The sequence below is a fragment of the Apium graveolens genome, chromosome 3 (assembly GCF_009905375.1).
Source record: "Apium graveolens cultivar Ventura chromosome 3, ASM990537v1, whole genome shotgun sequence".
Taxonomy (NCBI): Eukaryota; Viridiplantae; Streptophyta; class Magnoliopsida; order Apiales; family Apiaceae; genus Apium; species Apium graveolens.
In genome coordinates, this window is record NC_133649.1 from 156,422,713 (window position 1) to 156,432,667 (window position 9,955).

Sequence of the window (9,955 nt, forward strand, 5' to 3'; positions counted from 1 at the left end):
ACGTCAGACATCCATATAAGCACCCGTGATTTTCTTTTATATATATAGATAGATACATTACACGTGTGCTATATAATTTATGTGGGTTCATTTCGGTAAATGACAATCTTAACCTATTTTTTATATAAAATTAATAAAAAAATTATTTTTTAAAAAATGATCAACTTTATATGAGATATTCAATTGTCAGTTGAGTATCTTATATATTAAATATTCAATTATTAGTGAATTATCTTATATAAATTAGGATAGTCATCTGACAATAGAGTATTCAATCCCTAAAATTGATCATTTTGGTTAACTTTTTAAAAATATTTGATTATTTTTATCAGTTTTTCATGCGGTAGTTGATAAGATAGAAATCTAACTTGGAAAAATATGAATATTTGTAGTGGGGATCTATTTACTAATGTGCATGTAAACTAAATTGAGCGGCAGGGGTTATGTTTATCCTTTGAGGTCGTCTTCTGGGTCTTCCGATTTTCAAAATAGAAATCAGGTTTTTTCAATTAAATGATTATAGTTATTTCATTTTATTTAAGAGCAACTGCAATAAATAAATTATTTGGAGTTGTAAACTAACATTTAAAAAATACGGGGTAAAAAGAACACTCCAAAAAAATAGCTTAGTGATTGACCTTCTCCCCCTTGATTATTTTTAGCTCACTTTCTCTCTCTTCATCTCCTCTTGGTGTTTCTTAATATAAACTAGTATATGAAAGGGATGTCCATATTGGTATTAGAGATGAAAATAGTTTATGATATCTTAAATTATAAAAATATAATATTTTATATTAAATTTAGGAATAAAATTAAGATATTATTAGAGTTGTTCCAAGTAGCCTAAGGTAAAATATTAAGAAAATTTTCTGAGTTTAATATGATCCTTATTCTCGAAATATGATTATAAAATCAGTAAATTTAGGCAAATTTATTGTAAAATTTTCAATATCTTATAATTGGTCAAATTAGCACGCCCATATACGTTATACTCTGTAATTATAGATTTATATTGATCTTTTTCTTACAATCATACAATATTCGCAAATTTAGGTGGAGGTTATCATATATCATTCAAAATTTTAGATAATTTAATTGGCAACCAGAAATAATGTGCTCTTTATATAGAGGTTGAAGTCAAATCATATGGTAAAATCATAAAAATTTAAGTAATTCTAACCGAAGTTTATCACATATTCTTGAAACCTCATATATAACCAAAAAATCACACTAATATTCTCGGTGTGTATAAACTGATCTTGAGTATTATTTTTACCAAAATTATAGGTTAATTGTTAAGGATTAGTGAGATAAATTCAAGTATTCAAACTAAATGAACTAGAATATTAATGTAAATAACATAAGAATTTGGCGATACGAAAAACCGTCAATAGTAAAAATCGTGTGTGAGAGTGTATACCCAACCTAAAAAATTTCACTATATTTTGGTATCAATTACAAGATAGAATTTGTGCTACATGTTAGTGTTTTTTAGTACAAGAGATATGATCGTGTTCATGCATGTGTGCAAAATGTATGTGTTGCCACTTTATACGTATTCCCCCGTGCTTTTTCCTTGGTCGTTCCTCTTTTCATGCTTTTCTTTTGAATTCATCATCATCCACCTCCCCTTCTTTTTCTCTTGCGGAAAGTGCCTTATGCAGACACATTCTTGTTGCTTAATTTGTTCCTACAAGTTAGGGTTGTTACAAGACTTGTTCTTCAGGCTTATCCATTTTCTGTTGATGTCGTCCAATCCCGGTTCATCCCTTTCCGTTATGCTCCCTCATGTCAAGCCTTCATTGATGCCTTCCTATCTTACCACATCTCTTTATGTCATAGCAAAATTTAAGACATAACAATAATCCCATATTTTATTGAATTAAATTAATTAATCTATAAAATCTCCACTCGTTAATATTAACAGATTATTACGTAAAATTCATTTATTTGTGTTGATACAATGGATGTGTGGAAAGACTATCTATCTCCCCTTGGGGATCGCGTAATCTTCCCAGTGATAAACATGCATTGGCTCTTCAGTTATCTAGACTTTGTTTCCAAGATCTTATCAACACCTCCTTGAATTCCCTATATACTCTTCCTACATGTAGATTTTCATTATTTAATTCTCCTCACCCAAATCAGCCGCCTTCTCCAAAACCACAATATCCAAGAAAGGAAAAACTCTTATTGCCTCTACATTCATGGCCAAGAAAAGCTCCAAGCATGATGTGAACTCAAACACCAATAACCCCATTGCGTCTTCTGATACCTCGGGTTAGATCTTCACCAACATGTTGGATTCACGCAATAGCCAGCCCAGTTCTATGAAACCTGAAAAATTTGATGAAGCCCAATTGTTATTTCCTTCTAGAGCGTTTACTTTTGTTCCCGACACTGGTGTTCGTGTAGATTTCCAAAGAGCTAACTGGGTATGTTTTTACTTATATCCGTTTGACATCGGTTTCACTTTCCCCTTCCCACAGTTAGTCGTTGATGTGCTTAAGACTTTGAATGTTTCCCCTGGATAACTTATACCGCTTGCATGGAGGACTCTTGCCTGTCTTGATGCGATTGAAAGTAAACATCACTTGAAAATCGATTTTGAGGTGATTAAACATGCATATAGTTCTAAAAATTTCAGCAATTGTCATTTTGATTTTTCGAATAAAAACACAGATGACCCTCTGATCTTGAACTATGACACTGTGAATGATAGAAACTGGAAAAATGATTACTTTTTTTTAGAAAAAAGTCCCTTGGAGATGGAGCCGATTACTTTCTTGAACTTCCAACACAAACAGTACTCTTTGTCTTTAATCTTGATTTCATTGTTCTTATGCTTTCTTAATCTGTAGTTTCGTATATGTTGTTAGATAATGAATTACACACATGGGGGTGAATGTGTTTTTGTGTTTTTATGCTTTTCCTGAAGTTTTTATAGTTGTGAACAAAGTAAATAAACCTTGCAGTGAGATGTATTAATACTGAAATTAAACAAGCAATAACAGTGAATATAAATCTTTCAAAACTCACTTAATTTTATATTAAAATTAAGAATATTTTGCTATAAAATTTCTAGGCTCTTTGTTGATAAAGAGCTTAGCTTCTTCCTTGATAGAATACAAGATTTTTCTTATCTAAATTCTTACATCTAACAAAGGACCAGTGTTAACTTTATATGATAGTTAACTACTGGTTTACACAGTATATAATAAGAGATGCAATTCACTTTAGTAAACTGTCACTGTTAGATATATTTGAGATGTCATGTCTAATATGATTTGTGTTTAGTTTTCAGAATTTAACAATAGGACAAATCAGGACTTACTGGAATCAGGACTTACTGGAAGTCAGAACTTAATATCAGAATTTAAGGTAATATCAGAACTTAAATGCGGGAAGACTTTCATATAAGGAAGGAAGCTGATTTACAGTAGAAGATCGAGACTAAAACAAAATAAGATATGCATGGAAAGAGTTAGAAGACTGGAAGACTTGCAGAAGATATCTGATTGATATATTTTAGGAGACAAAATTGTATTCCATATCAGTTAGAAGTTATCTTGTAACTGTGTACTATATAAACAAAGACTTAGGGTTTACACTATATGTGTTATCATTATCGAGAATATTATACATTTTAACGTAGCAGCTCTTAGTGATATTTGTTCATCACTGAGAGAGAACAACAATTCTTATTGTAACAGAATTTATTCAATATACTTGATCTTTGTTACATACTTTTGTTAAATCGATTTGATTGTATTAACACTGTATTCAACCCCCTTCTACAGTGTTATGTGACCTAACAATTGGTATCAGAGCTTTTCTATTAACACACATACAGTAAAGATCCAAACAATCATGTCTGAAGAAGCACAAACTCCAACCAAGCCCACCAAAACTGAAGAAACTCAAAAGACTCAAACCCACAGTCGATATGAGACTATTAGGGTTCCCATAAATGAGACCTTCTGAGTATCCCATATGAAAAGTGAAGATGGTTATGTTTCTGGAAGCTACAGATCCAGAATACCTTGACAGAATTAATGAAGGACCACATAAGCCTACCAAGCTCTCTGTTATAGTTGCTGATCAACCAGCAAAGACCATACCAAAGGAGAAAGGTGAGTACACAGCTGAAGACATCTCATCTATTGCCAAGGATGCAAGGGTAAGGCATTTGTTGCATAGGGCCATTGATAATGTCATGTCAAACAGGGTAATTAATTGCAAAACTGCAAAGGAGATATGGGATGTTTTGGAGACAAGATGCCAGGGAACTGATGCAATCAAGAACAATAGAAGAACTATACTCACTCAAGAGTATGAGCACTTTGACTCAAAAGAAGATGAGTCTTTAACTGACTTATATGACAGGTTTGTCAAACTCTTGAATGATCTGTCACTGGTGGACAAGGAATATGATCTTGAAGATTTAAATATAAAATTCCTTTTAGCTCTTCCTGAAAATTGGGATTTGAAGTCTACTACCATAAGAGACAACTATGACCTTACTGAAACTACTCTTGATGAAATTTATGGTATGCTCAAGATTTATGAACTTGAGATGGATCAAAGGAGCAAGAGGCATGGAAGAAAGTCAAGGACATTTGCTCTTAAGGTTGAGGAGGAATCTCCTAAAATGGCTACCTCAAAAAGGGGAAAAGGAAAGACTCTCATCATAAAGTCTGATTCAGAGTCATCATATTCTGATGATGATGATTCAGAAACTAAAAGTTTACCTGAAATAGATGCTGATGAAGAGATGATGAAATTGTGTGCTCTTAGGGTAAAGGGTATCACAAAGATAGCCTACAGGAAATTCAGAAAAGGCAAGAAGTTTTCCAGGAAAAGTGGAAGTTCTGATAAGAAAGGGTTCAGAAAGTCTGAAGGCAAGAGAGGAAAGTCTGACAGAGGAGACAACTCAAATGTCAAATGCTACAACTATGGTGAAAGAGGCCACATATCTCCTCACTGCAAGAAAGGAAAAAGTGACAAAGCAAGGCACTTATCACAAAGAAGAAAAGTTGGATAGACACTTCAGATTCTGAACATGAGGTGAACTATGCCCTGATGAAAATGCTGATAGCAGTCCTGAAACTGCTGAATTGAAGGTACCTCAAACAATTTATGCCTTTCATACTGATGATATTACTGAATTGAGATTGTATCTTAAAACCATGTTCATTAGTTATAGAGATCAGACTTTAACATGTGAAAGATTAACATCTGAAAATCTTGCTTATAAATAGAGAAATGATTATTTAGAAAAGGAGTTAGTTTTTCTTCATCAAACTAAGAAACAAAAAGATGATGCTTTATATGTTAGAGATTAAGTGTTAAAATTGAATGAATCTCTAAAAGCTGACTTAAAAAAGGAAAGAGAGATTATCAGAACTTGGACTAACTCTGGCAGAACAACTCAGAATTTATTAAGTAGTGGAAACTAGAAAGAGGGCTTAGGTTATGGAGATGATAAAAGTGAAAAAGAAACTGAATAAATTGAGCCAATTGTTGTTAAACAGACTGCTAAGCCACAGTTAAATCCTGTTAAGTTTGTAGCAAAAACTGTAAAGTCTGATTCTGAAAAGATGAAAGAGTCTGTGACAGAAGTCAAAGATAAGTCAACTTCTGACAAATTAAAACAGGATAAACCAGCTGAAGTCAACAACCAGCTGAAGTCAATATAGGCTTAATGACGAAGAAGCAGCTTAAGCATATGCTGGAAGAGATTAGGAATGTCAACAAGGTAAAGGAAGCTAGGAAAAATAGGAATGGAAAGGAAGGTGTGAAGAAAAGAAATAATTATATGTCTGTTCCTAATGCTCCTAGAAAGAAATGTTATATCTGTGGAAACTCTAACCATCTTGCTTCTTTTTGCAGGAAAAATAAAGATATAAACCCTTTACCTCCTAGTTCAGGAGTTAAGAGTCAGTCTGTTAGGTTTAAACCACAAAATCCTTGTTTTCAATGTGGTATTTTATGGCATTCCATTTATACTTGTAAGGAATATCATAGTTTGTACTATGATTATTATCAAATAAAACCTTCTTTAAAGAAAGTTAGTATTATTCTTTCTAGTGTAAAGTCTGATGCAAAGTCTGATATAAGTTTTGATAAACAGCATGTTAGCATAAACTCTGAAATTAAATCCGCTGCAAATGCTAACAAACTTAAAAAGGCCAAAGGATCCAAGCAAGTCTGGGTCCTTAAAACTAACCAATAGTGGTCTTTGTGATTGCAGGGCAACATGAAAGATATCCTAGTGCTGGACAGTGGATGTTCAGGACATATGACTGGAAATAAAGCCCTGCTATAAGACTTTGTGGAGAAAGATGGCCCAGGAGTTTCTTATGGAGATGGCAACATGGGAAAAACTCTGGGATATGGCAATATCAATCTTGGGAATGTCATCATTGAAACAGTAGCTCTTGTCTCAGGACTTAAACACAATCTGCTAAGTGTGAGTCAAATCTGTGACAGAGGTTATCATGTGGATTTTTTTGAAGAATACTGTGAAGTTGTAAGCAATTCTACAGGCAAAGTGGTTCTGAAAGGTTACATGCATGGTAACATTTATGAAGCCAGACTTTCAACAAGTTCTGATGGTTCTGCAATCTTTCTGTTAAGTAGAGCATTAATTGAAGAAAGCTAGAATTGGTACAAAAGACTCTCTTATTTAAATTTTAACAACATAAATGAGCTTGTAAAGAAAGATCTTGTGAGAGGACTTCTAAAATCAGTATTTGCTCCTGATGGCCTTTGTGATTCATGTCAAAAGGAAAAACAAAGAAAATCTTCTTTTAAGAGCAAAATTGAATCTTCAATTCTTGAGCCTTATCACCTACTGCATGTTGATCTATTTGGTCCAGTCAATGTCATGTCTATTGCAAAGAATAAATATGCTATGGTTATAGTGGATGAGTTCACAAGGTACACTTGGGTGTATTTCTTGCACAAGAAGAATGAAACTGCATCTACTCTAACTGATCATGTCAGACAGCTGGATAAGTTGGTCAAAGATTCTGTCAAAATTATAAGAAGTGATAATGGCACTGAGTTTAATAATTAAATCATGGAAGAGTTCTGTAAAGAGCATGGAATCAAACAGGAATTTTATGCACCTGGAACTCCACATCAAAATGGAGTTGTAGAAAGAAAGAACAGGACTCTCATTGAAGCTGCACGATTTATGCTTGATGAAGCAAAGCTACCAACCTACTTTTGGGCTAAAGCTGTGTAGACTGCTTGTTTTACACAGAATGCTACACTCATAAACAAGCATGGAAAAACACCATATGAGATGGTGAAGAAAAAGAAACCAAATCTGAAATACTTTCATGTATTTGTATATAAGCTGATGAAGGAATTTTTGTTGGATATCCACTTTTCACAAAAGCCTTCAGAGTCTACAATTTAAGAACAAGGGTTGTCATGGAATCTATCAATGTATCTTTTGATGATAAGAAGATTACTGGACTTGAAGATTTCAATGATCATGTACAACTGAGATTTGAAAATGAAGATTTAAATTCTGATTCTGTAAATTCTGATGACTTAAACTCTGATCATGTAAGTTCTGACGGGTTAAGTTCTGATGTCATTGAAACTGTGGTAACAACTCCAAAGAAAAATGCACCTATCCAGGGGAGCAAGCTGAAGATCCTACCACAACTCAAGACTCTCAAGAAGTATCAGAACCTGTCACTGGCTCTTCAAGTTTTGATTCATCAAGTTCTGATGAGCCAACTTCTGATAATTCTGGAAACTCTGATTCTTCAAATCCTGAAGGATCTAACTCAAATTCTGAAGTCTCAGAGAGCATAACTACAGGGGGAGCATTAGAAAATGCTGATGGAGATAGCATAGATCATGTGGGAGGATCCAGTTCTAGAAATCAACTTACATCTGCAAGGAAGTGGACCAAATTACATACACCTGACTTAATAATTGGAGATCCTGAAGCAGGTGTCAGAACTAGAACTGCAACATCAAATGAATGTCTCTATCATTCTTTTCTATCTCAGACTGAACCAATAAAAGTAGAAGAAGCTCTTCAAGATGCTGATTGGGTGCAAGCAATGTAGGAAGAGTTAAATGAATTTGAAAGAAATAAAATCTGGACCCTAGTACCAAGATCAAAGAACAGATCAGTTGTTGGCACAAAGTGGTTGTTCAGAAACTAAAACTGACAGTGATTGCATAATTACAAGGAACAAAGCAAGGCTGGTTGCTAAATGCTACTCTCAACATGAGGGTATTGATTATGATGAAACATTTGCACTAGTTGCTAGATTGGAAGTCATAAGAATCTTTCTAGCTTATGTTGCTCATAAAAAGTTTAAAGTCTTTCAAATGGATGTGAAAAGTGATTTTCTCAATGGAGAATTGGAAGAAGAGGTTTATGTGGAACAACCTCGAGGCTTTGTAGATTCAAAATTTCCAAATCATGTCTATAGGCTTGACAAAGCACTTTATGGCCTTAAGCTAGCTCCAAGAGCATGGTATGAGACTTTAGCTCAATTCCTTCTGGAAAGTGGATTTCACAGAGGTACAATTGATAAAACATTGTTCTACCTCAACCATGGAAATGACTTACTTTTGGTACAGATATATGTTGATGATATCACATTTGGTTCCACAAATGCCAAACTCTGTGAAAGGTTTGCAAAGCTAATGCAGTCAAGATATCAAATGAGTATGATTGGAGAACTTAGTTATTTTCTGGGACTTCAAGTCAAGCAAAATGAAGAAGGTACTTTTATCTATCAATCCAAGTACACCAGAAATTTACTGAAGAAATTTGGAATGCAAGACTGTTCAACTGCATCCACTCCCATGGCCACTGCAACCAAGTTAGATAAAGATACTGGTTCATCAGTAGATATTACTAACTACAGAGGTATGATTAGCTCTTTACTCTATTTAACTGCTAGTAGACCTGATATCATGTATGCTACCTGTCTTTGTACAAGATTTCAGGCTGATCCAAGAGAACCTCATTTAATAGCTATGAAAAGAATTTTCAAGTATCTCAAGGGTACAGCTGATCTAGGATTGTGGTATCCTAGAGAATCAGAATTTAAGCTAATAGGTTACTCAGATGCAGATTTTGTAGGATGCAAAATAGACAGGAAAAGCACAAGTGGAAGCTGCCAATTTCTTGGAGGCAGATTGGTTTCTTGGTTTAGCAAGAAATAGAAATCAATTTCCACATCAACTGCAGAAGCAGAATATATTGCTGCAGGAAGCTGTTGTACACAAATTCTTTGGATGAAGAATCAGTTACTGGATTATGGGTCAGAATTCTCTAAAATACCTACTTACTGTGATAATCAAAGTGTTATTTCTATGACTAGAAATACAGTTCAACACTTATTGAGTGAACACATCAGCATTAGGTACCATTTCATAAGGGAACATGTGATGGAAGGTACAGTGGAATTGCATTTTATTCCAACAGATCAACAACTAGCAGATATCTTCACAAAACCACTATATGAAGCTACTTTTACAAGACTGGTAAATGAACTTGGAATGGTTTCAGGTTCTTTCTCTAAATCTGCTTAGTTTTTGTTCTCATGCATCAGACTTTATGATCAGTGTTTACATATTGTCTTATCTTCATGTAAGCTGTATTTAAATTGAAATACATTAAATGCTGATTATTATCTGATGTGGATCTATATATTCTGATAGTGATTTGAATGTTCTGTGACTATTCAATCCAATGAGGATTACTGTGCTAGATGCTGACCTAGTAGTCTTTAACATACTAGAAATCCCATGTCTGAATTAGTTGTTTATGTGGAAATTCATTAACACAAGCAAATTCTGATTTTGAGCGTAGTCAAATTTACTTTGTGTATCTTATTACTAAGTCACAAACTAGATTCTTGCTTCTTATCTGTCAAATTTTGATGTCAGTAAATCTTAAGGATAACCT